The sequence below is a fragment of the Solanum dulcamara genome, chromosome 6 (assembly GCF_947179165.1).
Source record: "Solanum dulcamara chromosome 6, daSolDulc1.2, whole genome shotgun sequence".
NCBI classification, from domain to species: Eukaryota; Viridiplantae; Streptophyta; class Magnoliopsida; order Solanales; family Solanaceae; genus Solanum; species Solanum dulcamara.
The window spans coordinates 66,458,031-66,476,458 of record NC_077242.1 but is presented as its reverse complement, the minus strand read 5'-3'; the positions used below and the strand labels follow the sequence as shown (position 1 = coordinate 66,476,458).

The 18,428-nt window shown below is 34.6% G+C and overlaps 1 long non-coding RNA gene across 1 annotated transcript; it reads right to left on the bottom strand.

Annotated features, from left to right (window-relative positions):
• Positions 1–12,381: 12,381 nt before the first annotated feature.
• On the bottom strand, positions 12,382–13,760 carry LOC129892508 (uncharacterized). The gene is made up of 2 exons (XR_008767332.1): positions 13,589–13,760; positions 12,382–12,745 (listed from the first exon to the last, which is right to left on the bottom strand). It is a non-coding gene; the product is annotated as an uncharacterized LOC129892508 (long non-coding RNA).
• Between the last annotated feature and the right edge of the window lie 4,668 nt (positions 13,761–18,428).

Sequence of the window (18,428 nt, the reverse complement as noted above, 5' to 3'; positions counted from 1 at the left end):
TACTCAATGAAGGAATAATTTTAAATAAGCAATCTCAAAAGTCAACTCAATCTCATAAATAATAGTTTTCTCAAAAATAGACTCAAAAAGGACATCAACTCTAATCTACTCAGTCTATGTCTATGAAGCCTTAATTGACCATTAAGAAGGTGTCGAGACAAGAACAAAACTAACTCAAAAAGCAATGAATGAAACAAATATGATTCCTTCAAAAACATATCACAAAGGAAATATATCTTCAACGGAATGTCTGTTTATGATCTCTAACACTTATATCTGCATCATAAAATAATGTAGGCCAAATGGCATAAGTACATGGAATGTATGAGTATGTAAAATTGCTGGAAGGTATTATGATCAACCATACTCAACATCACACAACTCAACTCAAAGGACTCAACTATGAAGTCGATTCAACTCAATAAGCGTGTAGTTTAAAAATAAGCAGTGCTTTGAAATAGACTCAATGATATGAAATCTCAACCAAATCAAACCATTTAAATTTTAAAGAGTTTCTCTAACCGACAACCATCACTTATGAGCTAGTGATGATACAATGCTTTACAGTGTCATTGCCACAATCATCCAACACTTTGCATAGGTAAGGGACGAACAACCTCATTGTATCCATAATCAATCAAAGTCCTCTTTTTGGGACTAGAGAGGCATAGACTCTCTTCTACACTGGCTACATAATTTATGGGATTTAAGTAGTTATTTACTCTTATTCAAATTGGTGCTTAATACTACTCCCAAAGACTCAATGTGCTCATATGCTCAATCAGATCAATTTATTCAATCATCTCATCTACTCTCATTGGACTCTCATCAAACTCAATCTCATCGCAATCATTAATTCTTTCATTTAAAACATACTTTCGAACTCATTCATACCTTCTCAAAATTCTATCTCAAATAATCATTGATACTCAAAATACTCATAGTCAAAATAATAGAAGTTTAAAAATCTTTTAGACTTGACTCAAACTCAACTCAATGAAAATATTTAAAGACATACTTTAGTTCCTCAATTCAATCTCAAATATATGTTAATAAGTGCAATAATACTCAATTCATTCTTACTCAAAATATTCATGCTCAAAATAGCAATTAAGGAACTTCTAAAACTCATGCTCAAAATAAATATTAATAGACTCCACGGCTCATGCCCATGTCAAACTCTTTCTGGATTAAGTGTTGAAAATAATCATTCTTTAAACACAAAACAATGCATAGAATAATTAATGCAAAAATCAACAAGGGTTCATGTGAATGAAATCATGAACAGACATCTCAAGGATCCAACTCATTAAATTTGTCAACGTATAGTTATATACATATACAATAGATCGATAAATTTTATATAGATAACTCAAGAATTCACTTTAATGAAGTTGGAAAATCGAACTCATACTCAATTTGACTCTATGAATACATAGGGCACAATGGCAAAATTAGTCCAACATTCTGATAGCCTTACATACCTAAAATGAAGGTTTTCTCGCTAAAAATCAAAGACTTGCTTGAACACTTCGAACCCTAACTCTTCTTCTTCTCTCAAAAGTTCTAAGTGTTTAATGAGAGTAAATGCCCCTAGGGTATTGATAAGGGACAGATTTTGGTCCCAAAATACCGTGAGGTAAGTTGAAAATAGGTGGAAAAATACCGTAACATGCTTTATCAAAACTAAAATTGGGCAAAAATCCCCTCCTACGTCGATGCGCATCTGGTCCTTAAATTTAGTTTTTAAAAATTTTCTTCTCTGCGATGAAAATACATCGCGAACTCTAATGTCTAAAAATTTTAACCGGACTAAAATATAAGAACAAGTCCGGGACACAAACTTGCTGCCCAGATCCATATTTCATAAATTTTCTCTTATTTCCATGGAAAAACTAAGTTAGAATGTTATGGGGTGTTACGGGATTTTTCTTTAATTACTTTTTGTTATTTATACTACTCTTCCATCTCCTCCCATACACTACCAAATTGTATTGTGCATTTCTTATCACAAAAATACCTTATATGTAATATCAAATATAAGAGTAACCATGAACATGGTTTATTTTTTCAATCATGAAAACTACATAGTCCCCATTTATCAACATTTATGTTGGTTATGCTCGATAAGACAACAACAATTGTACATAAGATCTCATGATGTCACTGTTAGCGGAAAAAAGTATAGCCAAAAGGAAGGTAAAAACTATCAAAAATATTTAGTCATAGTATTAAAATAAAGATATTTAAGATAGTGTTGGCTATTGTTGCACAAAGATATTGGCACATCCATTAGATGGATGTCTTTAATATTCTTCAAGGTAATTTAACTGGTGAAATATATATGCATCTACCTTTGGAATATAGGAGTCAGGGGGAGAACAAAGTATGTAGACTAATTAAATTCTTCTATGGATTGAAATAAGATCCTAGATAAGTGGATTGCTAAACTGTTTGTGGCATTGTTAAGGTTTCAGTTTAAACAAAGTGAACATGATCACTCTCTATACATCGAACAAACACCAACGAGATCTATTTTTATGCTCATTCATGTAGATGACATGCTAATTATAGGAAGTAGTGTTCAGCTCATCGAAGCAATAAAAAATTGATTCAATCAAACCTTCTAAATGAAAAAATTGGGTGAGCTAAAATAATTACTAGGCATTGGGTTTGCAAGATCAAGACAAGGGATGCTAATGCATCAGAAAAAACATGCATTAAATCTCATTTTTGAAACTGATTTGGGAAGTGCATAACCAACAATAACTTCTACTAACTACAACTCTAAGTTGACTTCAAAGCAGTAAGATGACTATATCAACTCAGAAACTACAGAAAATGATCCCCAAGTTGATCGAGGTGCTTATCAAAGTTTAATAGGAAATTTACTCTACCTTACTATGACTAGACTTGACATCTGATTTGGTGTGTAAACTTTGAGTTAGTTTCTTCACCAACCAAAAATGACACACATGGAGGAAGCTTTGAAAATTGTTAGATACATAAAAGGTTAACCTAGTCAAAGGGTTATGTTATCATGTATACAATATAACAAGATATATTCAAATATTAGTGTGTACCAAATATATTTAAACACAAACACAATCAATTGACATACTAACCAAGGGTGTAACCAAAGTTCTTTATCAGTTTCTTAGTTCCAAGCTTGGAGTTCAAGACATTTTTTTACTTTTAAGCTTGAGGGGGAGTGTTAATGTTAGTGATATCAAAGTTATCTAAAATACTATCTCAGAGGGTAATTCTGTAATTGACTATATGGGTTATTCATTTAATTACAAAACTACCCTCTAAGACACGACTTTAGCTAACTTTGATATCACTAATATTAACACTTTAATAATATTCATGTGTTCTTGTATTGGAAAAATAAAAAGAAATATAGTCAAATATATATTTGTCAGTCGTTTTAAGTATTAGGGTGCTTTCCTCATAAAAGATTATTCTTGTAGATTCACAATGCAACTTATGACTTACAGAGATGGGTGACACAGTTCCAAGACAATTGGATGTGAATTACAGAAGAAAATCCAAATTTTGGAAGTTGGAAACTTGAAGTTTGGCAAATATCAGATAAATGGATAATGAACTTGGATTTGAGTTTTGACGAATCCATTAGGTCTGTAAGGTGAATTATAAAGTATAACATAGTCAAATAAATTCTACGAGTCTCAATGGGCTCAGAAGTGATCAGGAATTTGAATTGGGAATTGGTTACTAGTGAACTTGGAGAATTAGAGTTGACCATGGTCAATATTTTTTCAAAATAATCCCGACTCAGTTTTTTGAGTATTGAAACATGTTTGAAACATATTTTAGGTTTGATTTGCGTATATAGTTTATATTTTGGGGTTTCAGAGGAGTTTCAGACACACACAAATGAGAAATGAAAGACACCAAAAAACTTTGATTTCTAGTGCTAGTGATTTGGGCCTTTGCAATGGCATATGAGGAGGACTAGCTAGTGCCTCGCGATTACAGAAGAGGGGCAAATTTACAAAGGGTTAAGTTGAGTCAAGTCACCATGATTGCAATTGGGCTTTATATTCACAAGAAGAAATGACGCTCGAATAGAATTCATTCCAAACTCGATGGCATATTTTATATCTCATTTTATGAAGATTTGTGGCTTACATTTGGACGATTTTGGGGGAAATCTTCTCGATTTCGCAAGGGGTAATATACTAACCATAATTTTGAACTTTTTCCATGATCCATCATTTATTTAGCATTTTCACCAATGATTTAGTTGAAGAGTTTGGGACTTTTTTACTAGTAACTTTGAAAGTTTGATCATTGATATGAATATGGAATCGTGGAAGGAATTTGATGATTTTTCAGATTTATGTCATATACGCTATTAGTAAATAGATTTTACCATAAATTTTAGTTTTGACCTCAGGTCTGGAGGTTGAATCGCATGTTAAAATTTAAACGGTGGTTTTTGATAAAACTTCGACAATCACATGTTTATTCATTTCTTGCAATTTCAAATCATTGTTTTAAAAGTTAGTCAAAAAGAAGATTCTAGTTAAATCGTTGGATAGCCGTTTGTTAGCAGATATATCAAGTGTGTAAAATCTTCTTGAAGTGTTAATAAGAATCCTTACACGATCTTTGGGGGTTTTAAATTTTTTCTATAATGACCAACAACAACATACCCAGACTTACCACTACCTCATGGAGGTAGAGAGCCTATTTATGAAAGACTCTTGGCTCGAGAGTAGTAATTCTAAGTAAAAAATAATAAGAAAACATAGCCAATAATAAGGAAATTAAAGTAAGACAAATCCTACAAGAACAGAACAAGAATACAAAGTACTTCAATAATCAAAACACAATAAACACCATAGCTTAAATAAAAGTAATTTTTTGAGCAAGAAAGTAAAAATCACAACATGAAAATGTATATACTCAAGTATCCAAGTAAGGAGAGAGTCCTTGTTGAGAAAAAGTTCATGTTGAACTAGTAACACGATCCAATTTTTTAGGTCATGATGGCATCTACTACACTTTGCTAGTAGATAAGCCTAATCCATAGGCTTATAACAATGTGAAGAAAGAGGAAATAAACAGAAATATAACACAAGATACTTTCCTAATACCTAGCATCAGTCAGAGTAGAATATTTAATCTACAAGGCTTTTACAAATATAAATATAGATATTGACAGTCATCGAAAGCAAAGAAAAGACTGTCCTAGACCAAAATAGATGAAAATTAGCAACTCCAAACACCAAAAGCTCATCCAATCTCCAAATTCAAAGCTGCTCTACATGAAATCTAAATCAATGACGATAACCCATACTATGATCTGCAGGGAGCAGAAGTGTAATGTGAATACCAAACAAATGGTACTGAGTAGTCTTAGGTCGACGAGCTCCACAAATAAATAAAGTATAAGAAACATATAAACAAGGGAACTATAACACAAGCCACGACACAGAAGATATAACATAATAGAATAAGGAATGAGAAATAAATAATAAAATACACAAAGTAAAAGAATCGAATCAAAGAACGTACCTGAAAGCGCAAGTCCAACAACCTACTCACAACAAAAATTATTACAAAAGTCAATAAAATAGGACAGCATGTGGACGACCACCGCTAACCACATAACAACCTAAAGCCTAATCTAACTCAACCTAACAATGAGTACCAACAACAAGTCCAGAATAGGTGACACGATTAACCAACAACAAATGTAACACAAGATAAACACAATTATAATCAAACAATAACCAATAGGATGCCCATACTCCCCCCCTCCCCCGCAAGGTACAAACAACAAACATAATCCTCAACCCTCATAAACCTGGGGCACCAAACAATAATCGATTATACTAGTGATAGGCAATGCATAAGAATATAAGTTTGTAGTAAAACCGAATTATCATCAGTAACCGGTGTCAACTATAACTAAGTGTATAGACCCATCTCGGCCTTTAGCCTGCCACGTATCTCTCTCATCCGGTATAGTGGTACTCATGGACAGAGGGGCCGTATACACTACTTGGGCCCTAACCAAGTCATACAATAATTTATCTCCATTATGGTATCAGAGGAATAAGTAGCCAAATCAGCTAAGAAAGGGCAACGACAGGCCAAAAATATAAGTAAAATATTAGAACATTCTATATGTCTCAAGTGTTTCCAATAGAAAAGGACTAGGTCTTCGATGCCTTATAAGTCTCAAAAACTATTTAACAAAGTGATCAAAGTGATACGACTCCCATGAAAACCAGTTTAGATATAGTAAAAAGTGTGAAAATGTATTTTCTCAAAAATAATAGTGAAAATCCAATGTATGAATTAGGATCGTAGCACAAAACACGTGAAAATGTTTAACCAATGGAATGCATTCCATCACCAATATCTAAATAAGGTACACGTAATCAGAAATACAATACCAATCCTACTGCATTACCAAGGAGGAGGGCACTAACCTAGGATCCAACTACTCTATAAATACGGCCTCGGGCCGAACAATATAATAACAGCATAATAAAGCATCAAAAGCCTACCAATAATCATACAACGAAGGAAACAAAAAGAATCTCAAAGTCAAATAGGGGGAGAATACTCAAAGAATGACGCCTTAACCCAAATATGTCACTCCAGATCAAAACCGAGCATAGCTAAGACAAACTCATGGCTACGATGAGTCACTAAGGTCTCAGATACTAGCACACGATACACCTTCTGAAATAAGCCTTACTGGAAGCCACACCTAGCTACAAGGGCAAAATAATGCATTTTAAGGCATTTTAGGCTCAAACCTAGCCTAAGGCCACCAATATCAATCCTACTAAGGATAAACATGCCAAGTATTATCACAAGCAAGGCCATAAGCCTAAACTAAGAATTTCATGAGACTATGCTAGTTTAAGGCTCAACAAGAGTCAAGAAAATAGAATATAAGGAAGAAAACCTAATAGTTAGCTATTACCAACCTATATCATATGTAATTCATAATTAAAAATTATCTAATAAAGCTCAATCAAAATAGGAGACAATAGTGTACCTTTAAGTCGATCATACGCGCTACAAATCTTCAAAAGTAAAGCTTTCCACCTCCAAAACACCTTTGATTACCGCCAGACTATTAAAATATCGATCACAATGTCATTATATGTAATTAGAAACCAAATTCATAATAATCATAAATGGGTCCGAAATTGCATCTAAAATGGAATTGTGGAACCCTTGAAGCTTAAGATATCACCTCTTGAAAATATCCCAACAAACTAAAATAAATAAAGTCTTAAGTGATTTAAGTCATAGAAAACTCTGCATCAATAACCTCGATATCGCAGGCGAGACACAACAGGAGAACCAAAGGTCTCTGTAGGAGCTATGGTCAACAAACCGATCAGCTCGCAGGAGTAGGCATTTGCTTCATAGATGTGAGGTCGTGGGTGACCAAGGTCCCGCAGGAGTGACGCCTGCTAACCTGGGTGACTTAGCCGGCATGACAAGCTCACCGCAGAAGCGGCTCCATAGGAGCGACCCTAGGCTCTATGGGAGCGGCTGCATCGGATGCTGCTGCACTAGCACTTGGGATTTAAAATCCTAAGTCTTTGCCGGACCTTTAGAATAGTTTGGGGCCCCCTCAATCAAAACAAATATGATACCCACTCAAAAATGGTATTTTAGACTCAACAAAGCTGTCAAAACTTCCAATTGAGGTCTTCTCGACAAAAAGTGCATCTCACACCCAAGCTTTATTTTTGGTCAAATTCTACAAGGGGCTCAAGAAGTGGCTTGATTTATTTTGACAAAAAGGGGATCCCACACCCGTAGAAGAGGGTTGATTTCTTTGAGGGTCACCCATAGTTGAAGCTTGATCCTTCATATAGCTTAGTGGATCCACTTAGGCATATAGGAGTCTACCTTGACAAGTAGTCTCCCCCTTCCCTTCAATGTATGGGTAAACATAGGGACTCCCTGTTATAGCTCACATGGTTAATGTCGGTTAACAGTCTCTCTCACAAAGGTAAAAATGTCTCTCTCTCAAAGTTTAAGGTATTTCTTACTATGGCTAATATGTCTCTCACAAAGTAAAGTATGTTTTTCTCACTCATGGTTTTATGACTCTCAATATGATTTAAGATCCTTACCACTACTTAATAATTTGCAAACTCTTTTATGGTTTTCCACTATGACTTATGACTATCCATGCATTGTAGAAGTTCTCTTTTTAACAATGCATTATGGTTTTAAATGACATTAGCCTTACTCATGATTCACAAATTCGTATAAATGGTTTACTTATCATGTGTTCTAACCTTGATCATTACATCATTTCTTTTATATCATGTATTGCATTGCTCACATACTTAGTACATTCAAACTACTAACGCATACTTCTTTTATTGGCCTACATTATCTTATAATGTAGGGCTCAGTGATTACCCTACACACTCTCATGGCTACACTGAAGACTTGTTCACTTGATTTGGTAAGTCCTCATGCTTCGGGGACTACCTATCGAGCTTATTTCATTTCTTGCTACCCCTATACTATGTTGCTATTTTGATATGTTTCTTTCTTATTTGGAGAGCTAGTGGGTTATTCTATGCCCCCACCTATGTTAGTATGATAGAGGCATATTTAGACAGAGAGTTGATGTAGTCCGTTTGGACATATGACTTGAGATTTCATTTTTATTTCTAGACTTTCAAGTTTGGGATTATTCTTCCGCTTCGTTTTATAATGTTTTATCTTACCTTATGAATGCAATATATACTAAGAGACTTGGTTGGGATCCTTCGGGCTCCCAATCATCGTGGCACGGCTAGGCCCCTCATTCGAATTGTGACAAACTTGGTATCAGAGCACAATATTTGAGTTTCCTAGGGTGTTTAACATGCTGCATCTAGTAGAGTCTTTTTCATCAGTGTAAAGCACGCCACATTTATGAATAAGAGGCTATAAGGTATTTTAGAAAATATTTCACTACTTTCATGATCTATGTCATGCGATAGAGTTGTGCTTCTAAGGTTCTTTTCTTAACGATTGGTCTTTGTAATTTTTAGAAAATGTCTCTAAGAAGACAAGTCTCTCAAGCTAATGATCCTTTAGATGATCAAGTTACCCATGCCGAGTTTTGGACCGCCTTCACTATGCTAGCCCAAGTTATGGCCAACAAGTCTTCGACGGACCTTCAAAAATAGTTTGGGGTTCCACCAAAGCAAATAGAATATACTACCCACTCAGAAACGATATTCGAGACTCAATGGAGATGTCAAAACTTCCAACCGAGGTCGTCTCGATGTAAAGTGGGTCCCACACCTAAGCTCCATTTTTAGCCAAATTTCACAAGGGGCTCGTAATGAGATCGGAAGCCTTGGACCCCCACGAAAGGTCATTCTAGACCAAACTCGATATTCCAGAGCTAATGAAACTGTCAGAATTTCATTCTGAAGCCATTTATTTGAAGTTTTGACCGAACTCAACTATTCAAGTTTCAAAAGCTCCAAAACACAGAAACAGACATAAAAACTCAAACGAACGATTAGGTGACCGAACTGTCAATCCCAGCAAGTCATAAATGACTTGGGGTCACTAATGAAAAACTATATACAGTGGAAAAGATCAAAAATGGAGGAAATGACCTAGAGGGTCATTCCAACTAGGAAGCACAACAAGAGACTATAAATATATAAAGACTTCCACAAAGAGACTCAGGCACTTATACTGAGAGAAAAGGAGGAATCTAAGCAAATAAGCAAGAGCATATCTGAGAGAGTTCTTACTGGCGATCGATGCGCAACTTGATATAATTAACCAGATTGAAGAACGTGTGTTGTAGTCATATGTTTTACAGTCTTCTATTCTGGTTATTGTGTATTAGGAAGTTGAATCGAGCTGTACCTTACTGTTTCCTTAGAAACACTGTTTAGGGAATACCTTTGTGTTTACTTTAACTTCAAGTTGGGATAACTTGAAGAGAGTTCAACAGTCTATGTAGATTATTGAAGTTATGGATTAGAGTTAATTCCTAGGTTGCAAGTACTTGTATTTTATATATATACTGAGGCTCATTATTTTAGTGAAGTTGAGACAAATCTTATAGTGATGTAGGTCGCGATTTTTCGCCTTATGAGCCGAGTATTTTTTACGTAAAAATAGTGTTGCTAATTTTTACTTTATCTTAAGTTTGTCTAGCAAATACTGCGAAAAAGATAAATTAGTCGAGTCCATCACTAAGGTGAAAATCTGTAGAGGTGCATAAACTATCAACTACTTATTTTGTGTACAGCATATGAAGTACTAACATATCTTGGTAGGTCATTCTTATACACAAAAATCTACATTTGGTCCTACTTCTGATATGTCTGCCTAATACGACAGAATTTTTGTTGGAGAGATTTTGTTTGAAAATGGTGTATAACAATAATGGAATATAAAGGTAAAAGGCGGAGAGTATTAAACAGAAAAGAGATTCCAAAAAACCCTAATAATACATAAACGTCATCTTAATGTAGATGATTTGTGAAGAATTAATTACCATTCCTTTAAGCAAATATTTATCCCTTTTTAATTAAATATTTAAATAAGTTGTATTTGTCAGATATGTGTACCCAATATTATGCCAATCCCATAATTATAGTGGACAAGACTCTTCTTTTCATTCCATTAATTGATTGACATAAAGTTAAAACTTTTATAGTCCTCTCCCTACCCATTAGGATCTAGAGTTACTCCTTACGTTCAACTTTTTCTATCACTAAAGCCGCTAATGCGTTGTTTGCATTATGTACGCTCTTTATGATAAAACATATGTGAGATTATTATGTTCGAGATTTTGATATATGTATCAAATTTGTGTGAAAGCATGAACATGCGTACTTAAAGTTTATGTTTACATTATTTCCTTGTATAGTTATGCTAGTTTCCTCTTTAAGAAATAATTACTAACCTCTATGCTGATTGTGGAATACAGTTCAAGTATTGTCCTTGTGTTTGGTTAAAGATGCCTTGAATATAGTCTCAGATTATAAATTTTGAAAACTTTTTTTTAGAAAGAATATCTTGAAGGATTTTATGCCTTGTCTTTTTTGAGTTGAGAACTTGTGGTGTTGATATTTGAAGAAAAGGTGGATGATAGTGAGATGTAAATAACATTTTTCAAAACTGATGATAAATTTAGTAGGATTTTCTCCATACGTGTCATATTATTTATTATGTTAGTTAGGTGTACCAAAATTAGTACATGAAATTATAATTCATCCAATTTATTAAAGTTTAGATTAATTACTGACTCACTTATTTATAAGCTTAATTTATTTCAATCCAATTTATTTTAATATCAAGATTTGGATTGATATCTAGTTTAAATTGATTCATGAAAAATTTTGTCAAAATATTTTTTAAAAAATAATTTTAATTTATTTATTTAATATCTTATATAAAGCCATAATAAATAAAATAAAAATTATATTAGATACTAAAATTATAGAAGAACAAATAAAGAAATTAAAATTTAATAGTAATACTTAAGCAGATTGAATTTTGATCCACGGTTTAGCTCATTTTATCAAAGTAACAATGACTGACCATTTATTAACTTTGGTTATTTTGACTGAAACAAATTCAACACACTGCTCATTTGCATCTATTCAAAACAAGCAATATAACATCATAAAATTACACCGTTTGTCCTCAAAAGGATTGGTCTGGTCTTTAAATTTTGCCTTTTAGATAGGGATGTCAAAAAAATATGAAAAATTGATTGAACCGATCAAATCTAATCGTACTGAACGGATTTATATCATTTTAAAAATAAAATTATGGACTTTTATTTAAGCGTATAAGCGTCCCAAATAATTGGGACGGTATTTTTGATTTATAAAAAAAATCGAAATTTTTTTGAACCGAACCGAACAACCTTACATGTATGCAAATATATATTATATATGAACAAATGTTAAATTTAATGTATAAATCAAGTTCAAAAAAAAATAATGTATAAATAAATTTTATAATGTTTTTCAAATATAAAAATTACCTAGGTCCTAGGTCTAGTGATTGGGTGAGTTTGGGCCTTTGCCCTTTCATTAGATTTTAATTAATTAGGTTTAAAATTAAAAGATACTATAATAAATATTCCATCAAACAATACGGCAAAACTTATGCAAACACTTCTATTGAAAGTTTTAGATCAAACATTACGGCAACAAGGTTTTACATTCTAAGGCTTCTTGGTGAAGAATGGAAGTGCTTTTTCAAGAACACACTTGTGAAAAAAATATTTTAATAATAGTGTATTTTGAGGCGATACTTTAAAAGTAAAATAAAACAAAAAATTAGCCGAACCATAACAATAATGATGGAAAACCGATATGATTGAGATAGTTTTAAAGAATCTAATTTTGATTTTACATTATAAAATACCCGAAAAGATGGGATGGTATAGTTTTTAAGAAATAACCAACCGAACCATCTCATTGACACACCTACTTTTAGAAATTGAAACTAGTGAGGTACAAATTCTTTAGAAACTGAAGGCATACTCATATATAACTTATGACATATTATGATACGAAAATATAAATTTATGCCCTAAAAAAATATTTATCAAGAGGAATATAAATTAAAGACCACCAACATGGGTAGTGGTGCAGTGATGGAGCTGCTTCACCCCTAACCAGAGGTCTCGGGTTCGAACCCTGAATATGAAAAAAAATCATGTTGGAGCGTCACCCTCGAATGAGCCCTGCAATTCGCGATCCGAATTTAGTCAGAACACCACAAGCTCTGAAGACTGGGTGGAAAACAAAAACAAAAAGAAAAATTAAAGACCAATACAAAATAAGAAATAAAGCTTTAGTGGATTGTGTAAGAATAATTTCTCAGTGTTTACTTCAAACATGCGAAGTTCAGCTTTTGAACAACCATTTATCTCTTTCTTTTCTCCAATACTCTAAGCTTCCCATCTGAAAACATAATATTTTTTCAAAGAAAAAGAAGGAAAAATACAAAAGAAGAATTTCCAATCATGTTTCAAAATATCTGGAAAACATTTTTTTAGAAAAATAATTTTCTTAAAAATGAAGAAAATGACTTTCTAGTGAAAATAGGAAAAACAGGTTCCATCCGCCTCCTTGTATTTGTCGAGATTATATGAAAATATTTTAAGGATAATATTTTTTTTAACTTACGTATCGAACACAGAAAAATAAGAAATTCACGTATTTTTCTAAAAATAATTTTTCATGAAAAATATTTTCCTTCGTACCGAACAATCCCTAAGTCCCTCCCATAATATATTTGCAAGATTGTGAATTGAAAATCAACTAATATCCTCTCAACCATTCTTCCAGGGTCACAAACCAAGATTTTCGATTTCTGCTCCTCTTCTGGTTGAGTTCCAAAAAGAGTTTGAATTTAGAAAAGAAGTGATCATGCCTCACTTTTCTTTTCAGATTTTGTTCAACGTTATAACGGGTGTACACAAACTCAAAAAGACAGATAATATGAGCCGAAAACATATATATGTATAACATGCTTAAATGAGTTTACGGTATGCCTTGTCATCGTAAGTTGAATTATTACTTACCATACGTGTACATATACATCTGGAGAGGAGTTAGAGATGAAGGTATGAGCTTCAAATTCTGACTTTATCTGCAATGTACATAAAGATTAGAATCTTATTTCTAACAAATAATAAATAAGAATAAATAAGTGTGATTAAAAAATTTGCATGAGAAGAAGAGAGCGAAACGTAGCCAGGGACAATTTGCCGATATAAAATTCTTAATAAAATTATTATTAAGAGAACATCGGCAAGTCATCCCTGGCTGCAATCCACTCTCCATTTCTTCATGTAAACTCTCTTCCACAAAAAAATAATAATTAAACAAACATTTTCTTTTTTCTTCTTTTCTTTTTCTTACATGGAGTGGTCATAGATTGCTCTCTATATATATACTTGCAAAGTAATATATTCTCATATCCTCATTTGAATCACATTGCCTTTTCGAGCATATGTGGGTCGTTTTATCATTCGGGTGGTTCCAGCATGTTGCGTGCAAATTTACGGGAACTGATCAATAATTTTAGCGCAAAATTATATATATATGATGGTGCTTGATTTTTGAGAGTCAAATGAAGTTCTTTTTAATCTAGATTTTTTCATAATTCTTTTAAATATTTTGAATTATAAATAATTGTTACTTATAATATTTTATATGTAAATTTTAATTTTAAAATTAAAACGTTAAAAATTCTATGTCCAAATTCTAGAAAGTAGGAAGTGTGAATTCAATAAGAAAAAATTACAACATAAATTGAGACTGGTGAATTATTAAAATATTCACTAAATATCTAAATATTTTATTATTCAATAATTGTCATTATTAATTTAAAATTATTATAAAATCTAATATATAAATTCTGAATTTACCTCCGCTTACACGAACACTACTTAGCAACCTTTTTTGAGTAATTGACACGTTCAGTTGAGAATCAAATACATTCACTAACAGAGAAAATATTTTTGGATTTGACTAGTCATATTCTGTCGATTTCGTATATAAAAGAAATGGATCCAACTCCTCTTTGTTACCTTTTCTTTCCATTTTATCAAGTATATATTTAATTGATTAGATAGAAATATGCGTTATTTAATTCTTAAAGATAAAGATTATACTAATTATCTAAATAAGTATCATAACCATAATTAAATAAATAAATTCTGAAAAAGTACTCTTCAAATTTAGGGACTGCGGTGTAACAACCCACAAGTTCTATGCTAAGAATCTGAACCATTCGCCGTAAGTATATAAGCTTAGAGCGGGTGATATCCTATTTGTTCATGTGTGTTAAGGTCCTTTACCAAGTGTAGGAAGAATACCGGATGTGGTTTATGTAACACCCCTCAAAAATATTTCCTAAGATTCGGACCCTTCTTGTATACGGGTAGGGTCGAACCCGAGTATTGAGGAGCGTATGCATGAGCTAGGATGAGTCCCCGAGAAATTTAAGGATGTTAGAGGTGATGTGGGGTCACAAGGGGCCCCTAGGACCAAATTAAATCCAAGAGATTCGTCGTGGCTAAGTCTTGGGATGAGTTCGTATAAGGGGTCTAACGACCCTATCTTTTGAAAGATGACAATCTGGGTGGCCCACGACCTATCAAATTAAAGGTCATCGAATCTTCTTTCCAATGCCACCAAGAATGTAAATTTTGAAGTTCGGAGTCGAAAGATATGACGATCCTAAGACGAACTAGAACGACAGGAATTTTATTTTAGGCCTGGGTTGCAACTGCTGGGGAAATAGCCTTGGCGCTGTAAGGGCGTGACGCGCCACTATCGCGCCAGAAACATGCCTCAGTAGTTTGGTCCTTGGCGCAACGCGCCACTAAAGGTTGTGCAGGGTTTTTCAAGCCTAATTTCCAGAACCCAAGAACAATGGCCTTGGCGCTATAAGGGCGCGACGCGCCACTATCGCATCAAAAACATGCCTCAATAGTTTGGTCTCTGGCGCGGCGCGCCACTATGAGGTGTGTAGGTTTTAGGCGTAATCGGCCTTGCGCTGCAATGGCGCGACGTGCCACTATCGCACTAGGAGCATTTTTGCCTATTTTTCAGAACTTTTGAGAAGGGGCAATTTGGGAATTGTCCCAAATTATATATGTATCATCCTTGAGCATTTGGGAACATAATTTTCATCCCCTCTCTCTCTCTCTAGAAAATCCCTAGAAAGATCCTCTCTCTTCTTCTTCTTCTTCTCCAAGTCTTCCTTTAACAAAGAATTGTTCCAAGAGCTTAAAGATTCGAGTTCTCCATTAAAGACCCAACCACAAGGTTTTCTTCAAAGTCTTCACTAAGGTATGTAAGGCTATCTAAAACATGGGTTGAGTCCACCCATGTGCCCTATACCTTCTTTGAGGATAAATGCCCATAGAACTGGAGTTTCTTACTAGGGTTGTGTTCAAATGAGTTTTGTTGTCTATTAGAGTGATTCTTGCTATGTTGATGAGGTTTACTCAAGAACTTCCAAAAAGAGTCTTTGTGCGAGTATGAGTTGATAAAGTTGAGTTGTTAAATATGTTTTATTGATTTTTCTTAGATATGTGGATTATGATAAAGGATGTTATTTTTTTAAAAATGATGCTTATCTGGAATTGTTGATTTAAAGCCTTGGAGTTGTGATGAGTTTCAAAGATTGATTAAATAGATAGAGGAAATGATTGGTTATGTTTATATGTTGCTATAAATGTGTCTTTAAAATTCTCTTGAAAGATATAATTTAGAGATGATTGATTGTGCTAGAGTGGATGAGTTGACAAGGTTTAAATGAGACTTGTCAATATGATTTGATTGAGTCGATTGGATGGAGTTTTATGAGCATTGAGTCTCGGGAGGAGTATCGAGCACCGAATTGGGTAAGAGTAAAGTCCATACTCGACCCCAATAACTACGTCGCCAAACGTATGAGGGGATTGAACTGTTAAAGTTGGATGTTTCCCCAAAATGTTTGTCCTGACATTATAGGACTTAGTTGGATTGGATACATGATTGGTTGGCTCGTTCATGCCCTGGCAAAGCATGAACGGATGTGCCAACAACGTCGGCTTGTTGTACTGTCACTGGTTCATAAGTGATGGTTGTCGGATAAGAGAAACTCCCACATAAGTCTTGATAGTACTCTGAGTCAGATTGAGTTGGATAGTATGTGATTGTTCCTGTCTAAACCGTATTCTTGTTTAGACCTAGGACACTTGATTGCGTTGTTATTTCTCTTGAGTTGAGTTCCGAGTGGGTTTGATGTTTCCTTTATGTCATTTTATTCGGTCATTTTACATACCAGTACATTTCACGTACTAACGCCATTTGGCCTGCATCATTTTATGATGCAGAGACAGGTACTAGAGATCATCAACCAGCGCTCCGTTGAAGATCCACACCCACTCCCAGCTAGCGGTGAGTCCTCCTAATTTCGGAGGATATTAAGCCCTTTTTGTATAGTTTTGATGTCATTTACTTTGTATTGATTGTTGGTAGCCATGGGTATGTCATGGGCACCTTCTAGGTTGTAGATAGAGGCTTCATAGACCGGAGTGTAGAAAGGTTGAATTGTTCTTTTGAGTAGCCCTTTTTAAAATTTCTTGTCGAGTTGATGATTGTTTGGCCTTTGGCCCTAATTTATGAACAGTATACCATTAATTGAGTTTTTCTCTAAGAGAATGTGTTTGAATGAATGTGTGACTAGACCAGGTGGTTCGCTCGGAGGTCAGAAATGGCCTTCGAGTGCCGGCCACGCCTAGGGTACCCTCCCAAGGCGTGACAAATATGGTATCAGAGCATAGAGTTCAAGAGTCCTAGAGAGTCTATAAAGCTGTGTCTAGTAGATTCTTGCTTATGGGTGTGTTGCGCACCACACTTATAAGCAGGAGGCTATAGGACATTAGGAATTGTTTCATTTCTTTCATACTCTGAATTCTTGCGATAGAGTTAAACTCTATAAAACTCCTTTCTAATTCGTGTGTTTACACGTTATAGATAATGCCTCCTAAACGCACGGCTAGCCAGAGAAATGTTAATAATGCCGAGATGCCCCAATCAGAGGTACACCCAGCAAGGGCTAGAGGCCGACCTGCGAGATACTTGGAGGCACCTCAAGTGCCAGATACTCCACCTGCACCCACATCAGAGGCAGAATTTCGAGGGGCAATTGCAATGCTCACGTAATTAATAGCTACCCGAAATGGTAACCAGAGTTCACCGACTCTTAGCTCTAATTCCCAAGAGACGTCTGCTGCCACTAGAATTAGAGACTTTCTGAGGATGAATCCGCTAGCATTCACGAGTTCTAAGGTTGATGAAGACCCCCAAAATTTTATTGATGAGATGTGGAAAATTCTGTAAGCTATGCATGCTATAGAAATTGAGGGGGTTGAGTTGGTGTCTTATTAACTCAAGGATGTGGCAAACATCTGGTATAACTAATGGGAGCAAGGTAGGGGTGAGGATGTTGAACCTGCTAGGTGGGATGAATTTGAGAGAGCCTTTCTTGACCACTTCTTTCCCTAAGAATTGAGGGAAGCGAACGTGGAGGAATTTGCTAAAACAAGAAGGTATGACAGTTAAGGAGTATGGCCTGAAGTTCATCCAGATATCCAGGTATGCTCCAGAAATGATCCCAAATATGAGGTCAAAGAAGAGGAAGTTCGTTTCCGGATTAAGGAGGCATGTGAAGAAGGAGTGCAAAGCAGCATTATTGATCTCGAACATGAATATTTCGAGACTAATGGTGTATGCTCAACAGGTGGAGGATGAGAAAAGAAAAGAAAGAGAGGAGCATCTGAGTAAGAAGGCAAGATCAGCTGGGCATGAGAATGAGCAGAGGCAAAACAAGGGCAACAGGTCCTTCTGTAACACCCCTCAAAA